Source organism: Giraffa tippelskirchi, chromosome 2, assembly GCF_054371585.1.
Source record: "Giraffa tippelskirchi isolate mGirTip1 chromosome 2, T2T-mGirTip1v1.2.pri, whole genome shotgun sequence".
Lineage (NCBI taxonomy): Eukaryota > Metazoa > Chordata > Mammalia > Artiodactyla > Giraffidae > Giraffa > Giraffa tippelskirchi.
In genome coordinates, this window is record NC_137276.1 from 120,281,116 (window position 1) to 120,293,125 (window position 12,010).

Genomic DNA, 12,010 nt, shown 5'->3' on the forward strand with positions numbered 1-12,010 from the left:
ATGATTTTTTAATTGGTGTTTCTTTTGATTTTTGGGAGGGGTGCCACAAGACATGTGGGTGGGATCTAGTTCCCTGACCAGGGATTGAACCTGTACCCCCTGCAGTGGAAGCACAAAATCTTAACCACTGGACCACCGGGAAATCCCTGTTCCTTTTGATCTTTAATGATGTGTATCAATTATACCATCTCTTCTGGGAACTGCCTTGTCATTCTTCTTTACCATTTAACCACTGAGTTTTATATATTTCTTATTAATCTGTATGAGTTTATAATAAATTACATTAATCCCATAATATTTTATATATTTTTCCAGAATCGTTTGCCACTTCATATTACAGGTTTGTTTGTGTTGTTTTTCTTTCTTTGGCCACGCCACAAGGCTTGTGGGATCTCAGTTCCCCAACCAGGGGCTGAACCTGGGCCACCACAGTGAAAGCGTCGAGTCCTAACCACTGGACTGCCAGGGGATTCCCAGGTTTTTTTTTTAAATCCATAATTTTTATCTTGTCAAATCAGACAAGCTTTTCCTTAGTAATTAATTATTACTGTTAAAATTGGAACTTAGGAAGTTTCGCTCCCGTCTCTCTCTTGAATCCTAGTATCTTCCAATCCCTCTACAGTTCCTGTTTTTAGTATCTGTGCGTGGCTGGCTCCTCAGCACTGCCCAGGTCTCAGCTCCAAGGTCGTTTCCTCAGGAAGGCTTTCTCTAGAGACTGAACAGGAGGCAGCCAACTCCCAAGTTCTATCACATCAGCCTGTCTTCTTTTCTTAATATTTCTTCATTTGGCTGCACCGGGTCTTAGTCGTGGCATGTGAACTCTTAGCTGCAGCATGCGCGATCTAGTTCCCTGACCAGGGATGAACCCAGGCCCCGGCATTACAACTGTGGTCCAGTCTTAGCCATTGGACCATCAGTGAAGTCCCCAGCCTGTCTTATTTTCTTAAAACCACTTACCACTCTTGACATTTATGTTTCTATTGCCCATCTAACTGCTCCTCCCACTAGACTGCAAGCAGCAGGACAGCAGTGATCTTGTCTGTCTTATCAACCAGCATCTAGAATGCCTGATACCAGGCATTACTCAAATAAGTAGCTGAATGACACTGAACTCAAAAGCAAGTTGAATTCTGGTACACAGCAGGACATAAAAGATACAGTTTTAGCATCCTAAAAACATTTCATGTATTAAAAGATAAAGTACTTTATAGTAATGTTTCATTCAACCAGCATTGTAAGGGAACTAGACAGAATTAACTTGTCCCATAAGCTAGGGCAATGATTTGCAAGGTTTTTTTAAAAAAAGACAATAAAACTTCTCTACCACAAAAGATAAGAACATTGGAAGAATCTGGATTCCTCAGGCAGTGTCATTTTATATTTTGCAAACGTATCCTTAAATTTCATTATCTGTGAAACTCCTGGTGTGCGTTGCAGAGCCCTAGGGCTCCTCAGAGCAGACCCTGCAGACATAACCTGTGTCATCATTTCCCAGCCTTTACAGCAGAGAAGATGAGGCCTACGTAAAAGGGCTGTTTGAGGATCAGTGATAAAGCATATAGTACATAATGCATTGCTCTTTTAAAGGATTCCATTTCCTCATCTTACAAATAGGTCCGGCTCACTTCTACACTTTCCCTGGGTGACCTTAGCTCTTTATTAAACTTGATGTTCATTAACCTTGATCCTTTCTGTAAAAACAAGAAAATGTTCTCACAAATAGATAATGTACACAGAAGCATTTTTAAAAGACTAGGAAGAGGACTTCCCTGGTGGCCCACTGGTTGAGCATATGCTTTCCAAAGCAAGGGATGTGGGTTTGATCTCTGCTTGAGGAACTAAGATCCCACATGCCACGGAGCAACTAAGCCTGCACACTGCAGCTACTGAAGCCCGCATGCTCTAGAGCCCGTGTGCCACAACTAAGACCCTATGCAGTTAAAAAAAAAAAAAAGACTATGAAGAAATACACCAACTATGCTGTACAACAGATGGATGACATCATATTCTTTTAACTTTTCTACATTTTTGTCAAGTTTTCAACAATGAACAAGTATTACTTTCAAACATTTTCATATTTTTATAATCAGGAAAACTTTTTTTGTAACTAAACACATATATAAAACAGTAAACTTGGGGTCAATCTTCTTTCAGACATGAGCCATTATTTAAACTTTTGAATGTCTACTATGTACCAGGCTGTGGGCTATTTATTTGAAGATTAAAAGAAAAAAAAGAAATAGCCGCATCTTTAAGTAAGCATAATATGCCATAACATGCTCAATAACAAAGGAAAGTCACTGTTTGGGGAGGTCAGACAGAACTTCAACGACTATGAGAGCTAAGCTACATCTTAAAGGAGTTTGAGTCCAGAAAAATAGGAAGGAGGCAGACAAAATATGAAGGGGAGACTTGAAACAGCACTAGATATTCAGAAAAATGTTAAGCAGTGCACTACCGCTAAAGCACAAGGCTGAGGAAAGATTGTAAAAGATAGGCTGAAGTCAGCTCTGTCTGCTATAAGAGTCTGTTCTTTACCAAAGGCAGTGGGAAGCACAGAAGGTTACAAGTACAAGAGTGACACAATCATAATTGCAGTTTTAGAAAAGTCACTCCAATCTCAGAAAGACAACAGAGTGGAGGTTGGTAGGGAGAGTGGTAACCAAGTTATTTAAAAAATCCAGGTGAGAATAAGCAGACACCTATCTTAGGAATTAAGACTGCTGAGAACTGATGAACTCACAAATAAATGTGAAGATATTCCATGATCATTGATTGGAAGAATTAAAAATGTTCAAATGTCGATACTGTTCAGTGCAATCCCTATCAAAATCCCAATAGCATTTCTCACAGAAATAGAACAAACAATCCTAAAGTTTGTAAGGGCTCATGAAAGAACTTGACTAGCCAAAGCAATCTAGAGAAAGAACAACAAAATTGGAGGCATCATGCTTCCTGATTTCAAACTATATTACAAAGCTATAGTAATCAAAACAGTATAGTACTGGCATTAAAAAGAGACACATAGCTCAATGGAACAGAACAGAGCTCAGAAATAAACCTACACATACATGGTCACTTAATTTACAACAAAGGGACTAAGAATATACAATGGAAAAAGGACAATCTTTTCTTTATTTGGTTAAATAACAAACGCTGGGCTGGATGAAGCACAAGCTGGAATCCAGATTGCCAGGAGAAATATCAATAACCTCAGATATGCAGATGACACCACCCTTATGGCAGAAAGTGAAGAACTAAAGAGCCTCTTGATGAAAGTGAAAGAGGAGAATGGAAAAGTTGGCTTAACACTCAACATTGAGAAAACTAAGATCATGGCATCTGGTCCCATCACTTCATGGCAAATAGATGGGGAAACAATGGAAACAGTGAGAGACTTTATTTTTTGGGGCTCCAAAATCACTGTAGATGGTGACTGCAGCCATGGAATTAAAAGATGCCTGTTCCTTGGAAGAAAAGCTATGATAAACCTAGACAACATATTAAAAAGCAGAGACATTACTTTGCCAACAAAGGTCCGTCTAGTCAAGGCTATGGTTTTTCCAGTAGTCATGTATGGATGTGAGAGTTGGACGATGAAGAAAGCTGAGTGCCGAAGAATTGATGCTTTTGAACTGTAGTGTTGGAGAAGACTCTTGCGAGTCCTTTGGACTGCCAGCAGATCCAACCAGTCCATCCTAAAGGAGATCAGTCCTGTGTGTTCATTGGAAGGACTGATGTTGAAGCTGAAACTGCAATACTTTGGATCACCTGATGTGAGGAACTGACTCATTTGAAAAGACCCTGATGTTGGGAAAGATTGAAGGTGGGAGGAGAAGGGATGACAGAGGATGAGATGGTTGAATGGCATCACTGACTCAATGGACATGAGTAAACTCCCAGAGTTGGTGACGGACAGGGAGGCCTGGCATGCTGCAGTCTATGGGGTCGTCAAGAGTCAGACACAACTGAGCGACTGAACTGAACAAACATTTATTTATCACAATTCTCGAGGCTGGGAAGTCCAAAATCAAGTCACCAGCACATTAAGGTGTCTGATAAGAGCCAGCTTCCTGATTCCTAGGTAGCCAGGACAGTCTTTCTTTAAAAAGAAAAGTTTAGGTCGTGCCATGCATCATACACACTCTTTGTTTCCTGACCAGGGATTGAACCTGTGCTCCCTGCATTGGAAGGGTGGAGTCTTAACCACTCTGAACTCGGGAAGTGCCAAAAGGATTGACATTGGGAAAACTGGACCACTAACTTATGCTGTACACAAAAATCAACTCAAAAAGGATTAAAAACTTGAACCTAAGACCCAACACCATGAAACTTCTATAAGAAAACACAGGCGGTAAGCTACTTGCCATCGGCCTTAGGCATGATTTTTTTAATTTGACACCAAAGCAAAGGCAAAAATAAACAAGTAGGACTACATCCAACTAAAAAGCTCTAGACAGCAAAGGAAACTACTATCAACAAAATGAAAAGACAATCTACCAAATGAGAGAAAGTATTTGCAAATCATAAAATATATAAGAATCCACATACCTCAGTAGCCAAAAACCCCAAGAATCCAAATTAAAGAAAGGGCAAGAGTATCTGACATTTTTCCAAAGAAGACAGTCAAATGGCCAACAGGTACATGAAAAGGTGCTCAACATTACCAAATCATAAGGGAAATGCAAATCAGAATCACAGTAAAATATAACCTCATACATGTTAGAATGGCTAGTATCAAAAAGACAAAAAATAACAAGTGTTGCTGATGTGTAGAAAAGGGAACCCTTGGGTACTGTTGGTGGAAATGTAAATTGGTGCAACCACTGTGAAAAAAGGTTTGAACTATTATATGATCCACCAATTCCACTTCTGGGTATCTATTCAAAAAAATACTAACTTGAAAAGATGTATGTGCCCTCATGTTCACTGCAGCTTTATTTATAACAGCTAAGACATGTAGGCAACCTAAGTGTCCATCAAGGGATGAATGGATAAAGAAGATAAGGTATTTATATACAATGGAATATTATTCAGCCATAAAAAAGAATAAGCCTTGTCATTTGCAACAACAGGGATAAATTCCGAGGGCTTTATGCTAAGTGAAATAAGTCAGACAGAAAAAGACAAATACTATCTCATTTATCTAAAACAAACAAAAACAACCAGAATTCATAAATACAGAGAATAGATGGGTGGTTGCTAGAGGTGGTGGGTAGGAAGTAGCTAAAATGGGTGAAGGTTATCAAAAGGTGCAAACTTCCAGTTACGAAAAAAGAAGTCTTGGGATGTAATGAACAGCACAGTGACTATAGTTAACAATACCGTATTACATATTTAAAAGTTGCTAAGACAGATTCTTGCCCTTGAAAACCCATGGACAGGGGAGCCTGGGGGGCTACAGTCCATGGGGTCACAGAGTTGGACATGACTTAGTGACTAAACGCCAAGGCAGATCTTAAAAGTTCTCATCACAAGAAAAATTTATAACTGTGTCTGGTGATGGATATTAACTAGACTTGCATTGATCATTTTGCAACATATATAAATATTGAATCATTATACTATATACTTTAATAAAATGAATGTCAGTTATATATCTCAATTAAAAAATAAATAAATTCAAAGAGACTGCCCTCTGAGTTGAACTAATTAAATCTTTATAGTAAAGAAAAAAATGTTCCTAGTAACTGGGAAGAGCTCTAAGGTTGAAGCTTAATTAGTAAAATCAATACCTTATAACACTAAAGGAAAGCTGGTTTCAGAGAGAATTCTGGCACTGCAGCAGTGTCTAAGGGGAGAAAGACACAATAACTGGAAGATATGAAGCCTTCTGATCACATCCCACCTGAATGAGAAAGTTCTCAAAAACACCCACCTCCCACTGCTATAATCAAATTCAACACCCAAACTAACGGTTCAGATTGTTTTTTAGGTGTCTTGACATACCAGGAAGGAAGTTCCCAGCTAGCGGCCTTAAGCACTCAAACCACTTTAATGCGCTAACACCCATTAAACATGAATCAACAGACACTCTGGTTTATATATTCTACAAGGTCAACAATAGGACTTGAAAGCTAAGTCCTAGACTCTTGACTATATGAGGCTGCTTTGGGTTAATCATAAGTCTTTCTCCTGGAAACCACCACCTCTTCCACTTGGAATATATCACACTCTTCTATAACTTTAACAGTGATAAAATTTGGAAGGACTGATATCAAATATGTTTCAGTTCAGTTCAGTCACTCAATCATGTCCAACTCTTTGCGACCCCATGGACCACAGCACGCCAGGCCTCCCTGTCCATCACCAACTCCCGGAGTTAACTCAAACTCATGTCCACTGAGTTGGTGATGCCATCCAACCATCTCATCCTCTCTCATCCCCCCTTCTCCTCCCACCTTCAATCTTTCCCAGCATCAGGGTCTTTTTAAATGAGTCAGCTCTTCGAATCAGGTGGCCAAAGTATTGGAGTTTCAGCTTCAACATCAGTCCTTCCAATGAACACCCAGGACTGATCTCCTTTAGGATGGACGGGTTGGATCTCCTTGCAGTCCAAGGGACTCTCAAGAGTCTTCTCCAACACCACAGTTCAAAAGCATCAATTCTTCCATGCTCAGCTTTCTTTATAGAACGGTTCTATGAAGACCCACAAGACCTTTTAGAACTAGCATCCAAAAAATGATGTCCTTTTCATTATAGGGGACTGGAATGCAAAAGTAGGAAGTCAAGAAACACCTGGAGTAACAGGAAAATTTGCCCTTGGAGTACAGAATGAAGCAGGGCAAAGGCTAATAGAGTTCTGCCAAGAGAATGCACTGGTCATAGCAAACACCCTCTTCCAACAGCACAAGAGAAGACTCTACACATGGACATCACCAGATGGTCAACACCAAAATCAGATTGATTATATTCTTTGCAGCCAGAAATGGAGAAGCTCTATACAGTCACCAAAAACAAGACCAGGAGCTCACTGTGGCTCAGATCATGAACTCCTGATTGCCAAATTCAGACTTAAATTGAAGAAAGTGGGGAAAACCAAATATGTTTAGGAGAAAGAACTGACAGGGCTTAGTGAGTGCTTGGATATGAGAGCTGAGGATAAATTCCACGATTCTGGTTTGGATACCTGAAAAAAAAGGAGATACTATGACCCAAGACTGAAAATACAGGAGGTGAGAATGGGTGGATGGAGATGCTATCACCACTAGAACACCCAGGGGACCTTCCAAGTGGAAGCATTCAGCTGAAGTGCACACAGAGTTCGTAAGAAATGTGGGCTGCAGATAGACTGAACAGCCAGTAACAAACAGGTGCTAACAGATGAAACTGCCTAGAAGAATGAATAAAATAAACAGAAGGCTGGGTATCAGCACTTAATGATTAATGTTTAAGAGGAAAACAAAAGCGGAATAGGGAAGAAGGACTGGGTCAGATTAAGCAGAACCAGAAGGATGTATATCATATTGGGTTGGCCAATATGTTCGTTCTGGTTTTCTCAAAAGATGTTACGGAAAAACCCAACAAACCTTTTGGCCCAACCCAACATAAGCTAAGAGAACACTGCAGCTAACTCAGGTAAGGACTCAAAGTGTCCCCTGGAGGTAGCAGTTAGGTCACCAGGAATCTTTGTGATTGTAGTTCCAAATGAACCATATCAAAGTAAAAAGCTATGGTAACTCAAAAAAGCTTCACCTTGAAAATACAAATCTGGCAAATATGACAAAGCAAGTAATTCTCTTGTCCAGTCCATTCAACTGACACTTGGCACTTGACTGCTATTTCTCCTGCCCAGCATCCAACTCCATCTTCCTTGACTGGGTCCCAATACAAGATCCATAATATTGAGCAGGGACGTCCCTGGCGGTCCAGTGGCTATGGCTCAGTGCTCCCAATGCAGGGGAGCCCAGGGTAAACCCTTGAGCAGAGAACTAGAGCCCGCAGGCTGAAACTAAGAGTTTGCATGCCGCAATGAAAGATCCTGATGCTGCAACTAAGACCTGGGGCAGCCAAATGAATAAATATTAAAAAAAAAAATAATGTTAACAAAATTGAGTACTTACTGTAAACACTCATTGGCTCAAAAAGTGACCCTGGTTCATTCACTCAACTTATAGAACCTGCCAGTTGTTTTGTTATGAGGGAAGGGAAGAGCTCTGCCTTCTTCACCTCTCCTGTACCTGCTCCACGTCATTGTTACATTTCTGTTCCCCACTTCTCTCAAATGCCTTCTTCCTACTCTCTGACACAAAGTAATCACTAAGCTAGGAATCTCTGCAGATGCCTAACACCTTGTTTATGACAATTCTCTGCTAAGATCAAGAAATTAAAGTAAAAGGTAGGGAGACTTCTGGACTTGTGGTCCAGTGGTTAAGAATCTGTGCTCCCAATGCAGGGGGCCTGGGTTCAATATCTGGTCAGGAAACTAAGATCCTACATGCTGCACAGCATGACCCAAAACAAGTATCCCTTGAAAGCGCACGTCAAATAAGTAATTGCTTCTGAAAATAAAAACACAGTTACAAAAGTAAAAGGTAGGAAAGAACAGCACAGTGCAGATTGGAAAGAAGAGCTCTCGTAAGTGCTCTCAGCTTAACCTAAGCAAGCTATCTGCAACCCATGTGGTCCTTCCTCTGTGTCCTGTTTCTAACTCATCATGCAAACCAACAGAGTAGCTTAAACATACACAGTATTTTTGCACCTGTAACCATTAACAATTTTTTATGGCCTGCAGAAATGACTACCACTAAAGAATTTCAACTTCCATAAAAAATAAGTATGTAAGTACCCATGATACTGACAATACTGTCTCTAGTGACTTGGGTTTAATGAACAGTCTTTTTATTGAAATTAGTTTCCAGGTTCAGGTGCACTACTAACAGAAATATGAAATTAGAGAAATATTTTAAGAGAAACACACAGCAGTTTCTATTTAAATGTGCGACCCCCGCCCCCACTGAGATTTCTGCTTTAGTGAGTCACACAATGAAAATACTGCAAGAACCCTGCTTATTAGCTGACAAGCCACACTGCTGACATGTTACTCCAGCAGACTGTGAAGTTTAGAGAGAATATGATGATGAACAAATTATCTACTTCTCCCTTGCAACTGGGATCAATGATCTGTTTCATTATCACTTTTTTCTATGCAAGTAAGTCCAACGAGGCCTTGATGCAGCAAAAATGAATATATACATGAAATTAAACAGGCTTTCAACAAAACCAGGATTTTGTGTAAAAGTAAAGTATTTTATTTTTAAAAGTTTTTTCTTTTAATAAGGCTAATATTTATTTCAGGACATTTAAAAAACAGACATATAGAAGAAAATAAAATTCATCCACAATCCTACTCCCTCAGATGTAGACACTATTAAATAACTGCACATTTATAAAAAGAAAAAATATTACTTGGATGTAATGAAAAATCAAAAGCCAATTTAGCTTAAAGCTTCAAGGGAAATAAAGATCACAAGGCTGGGATTTTCCTAGCAGTCCAGTGCTTAAGACTTTGTGCTCCCACTGCAGGGGGCACAGGTTCAATCCCTGGTTGAGGATCTAAGATCTTGCATGCCATACAGCACAGCCAAAAAATAAAATAAGAATAAATAAAATAAAATCTCAATTAAAAAAAAAAAGCACAAGGCAGTAAACATATTAATAACTGAAATGGCCAATGCCTGATTTGACTGAGTCCTTCCCATCATGAGTACCTTCTGCCATATATACCAACCTGAACACAGGCAAGGAAGGCAGCCCTTTGCCCCAACCTAATTCTTTTTCTGAAAAACTTCAAACCCATAGAAAAGTTCAAAATTAACACAAAATCCTCTAGACTCAACAACTGGCAATGTTTGGCCACATGTGCTCTTTTTTATTTAACTTTTTGGCCACGCCGCATGGTACTGGGATCTTATTTTCCCGACCAGGATCAAACCTGCACTCCTTCAGTGGAAGTGCAGAGTATTAGCCACTGAACCACCTGGGAAGTCCCTGGCCTTTATCTGTCCCATGTGCTTTATCTGTCTACTTTTCTGCTGTTCTTTGTTGTTGAATCACTTGAAAGTAAAATACATTTCACCTTGACTTCAGCACGGATTTCCTAAGGACAAAGACATTCTAAGGGAAAGTATTATATTTTGTGGACTAACTAATTAATCAAACTGTAATTCTTGCTATTAGGTGACCAAGATAATGGAGGAGATGCATTATTGAGATTAGCCTGAAGTTAATATTAAAGCTTATTTTATTCCTCTTGGGACTTCTTCCCCTTCGAATTTCTCAACCCAGGCACCACTGACATCTGGGGCCAGGTAATCTTGTGCTGTGGGGACCATCCTGTATTTTGTAGGATGTTGGGCAGCATCCCTGGCTTCTGCCACAGGAGGCAGGCATGCTCCACACCTGGCTGCAACAACTAAAAGCATCTCCAGATGTTGCTAAGGGTCCCCCGGGAGAAGAGACACTGCTCTTGAAGAACAAGAACCACAAACCCACGAGGACCAGCAGTAACAGGACAGCACACATTGATCTACTGAATGCTCACCACGTGGCAGCACGTTCTAAACATTCTACATCTATGAAATCACTTGAGTGTGTGAAGTGTGTGTGTGCTGAATCGTGTCCGACGCTTTGAGACCCCATGGACTGTAGCCCACCAGGCTCTGCTGACCATGGAATTCTCCGGGCAAGAATACTGGGGTGGGTACTTATTTCCTACTCCAGGGGATTTTCACAACCCAGGGATTGTCTCTTGTGTCTCCTGCACTGGCAGGTGGATTCTTTACCACCACATCACCTGGGAAGCCCCATGAAATCATTTACACGCTGTAACAATCCTCTGAACTGGGTCTACCTTACCGAGGAGGGAACAGACACAGGGAGGGGAAGAAGTTAGCACCGGGTCACAGAGCCACTGAGCGGCAGAGCAGGGACTCAAGCTTACCCGCAGACGCCCAATCACACACCTGCATCCAACTATGCCCTCACAGACTTACTCACTTCCTGGTGCAGCATTTTTTCCTTTCCTACTCATGCTAATCCTCATGAGTCATTTGTGAAAATCAACCTTCCAGCAGTTCCAGACCTTTCTGGACCTAAGCACCTAATAGCACCTAACACGTGCTAGCACTCCTGGTCCCCACAGAATCACTCTCCTCTCCGTTGGGAATCACACAAGGTCTGAGTGAGGTTCTGCCCACATTGGCTCTGAGCAGAAAAGAAGGACTCTCATCGATGACTTGCTTCAATCCTAGAAGAGCTTACCAACAAGCCAGTGTAGGAAATCTGATTACAGCTGTGTCTGGGACACAGCAGGGTAAGCACAAGTTCAATGTTAGCTCTTCTGTCCTCACTAGTTGGCTTGGTGGCTCAGTGGTAACGAAGCCACCTGCTGATAAGGAGAACCGGGTTCGATCCCTGGGTCTGGAAGATCCCCTGGAGAAGGAAATGGCAACCCACTCCGGTATTCTTGCCTGGGAAATCACATGGACAGAAGAGCCTGGAGGGCTACAGTCCATGAGGTCGCAAAAGAGCTGGACACAACTGTGCAGCTGAACAACAACAATCCTCACTAGTACATAAGCTGCTTCATGGGTAGGGACTGTTGTACTATGTCCTCAAGTAGACCCAGTGCCTGGCATATACTGCTGCTGCTGAATCGCTTCAGTCGTGTCCAACTCTGTGCGACCCCATAGACAGCAGCCCATCAGGCTCCCCCGTCCCCGGGATTCTCCAGGCAAGAACACTGGAGTGGGTTGCCATTTCCTTCTCCAATGTATGAAAGTGAAAAGGGAAAGTGAAGTCGCTCAGTCATTTCCAACTCTTAGCGACCCCATGGTCTGCAGCCTACCAGGCTCCTCCGTCTGTGGGATTTTCCAGGCAAGAGTACTTGAGTGGGGTGCCATTGCCTTCTCCTTGGCATATACTAAGTTCTCAAAAAATATTTTCTGAGTAAATGAGTTAACAAATCAAAGAATGACTTCCTTCAAAAACTGAAATCCGGGATTTCCCT

General features: G+C 41.2%; 1 protein-coding gene across 6 annotated transcripts in view; it reads right to left on the reverse strand.

Annotated features, from left to right (window-relative positions):
• Nucleotides 1-12,010, reverse strand: part of B3GALNT2 (beta-1,3-N-acetylgalactosaminyltransferase 2) — a 57,433-nt gene that overhangs the window by 15,011 nt on the left and 30,412 nt on the right. The gene's annotated exons all lie outside the window — the stretch shown is intronic.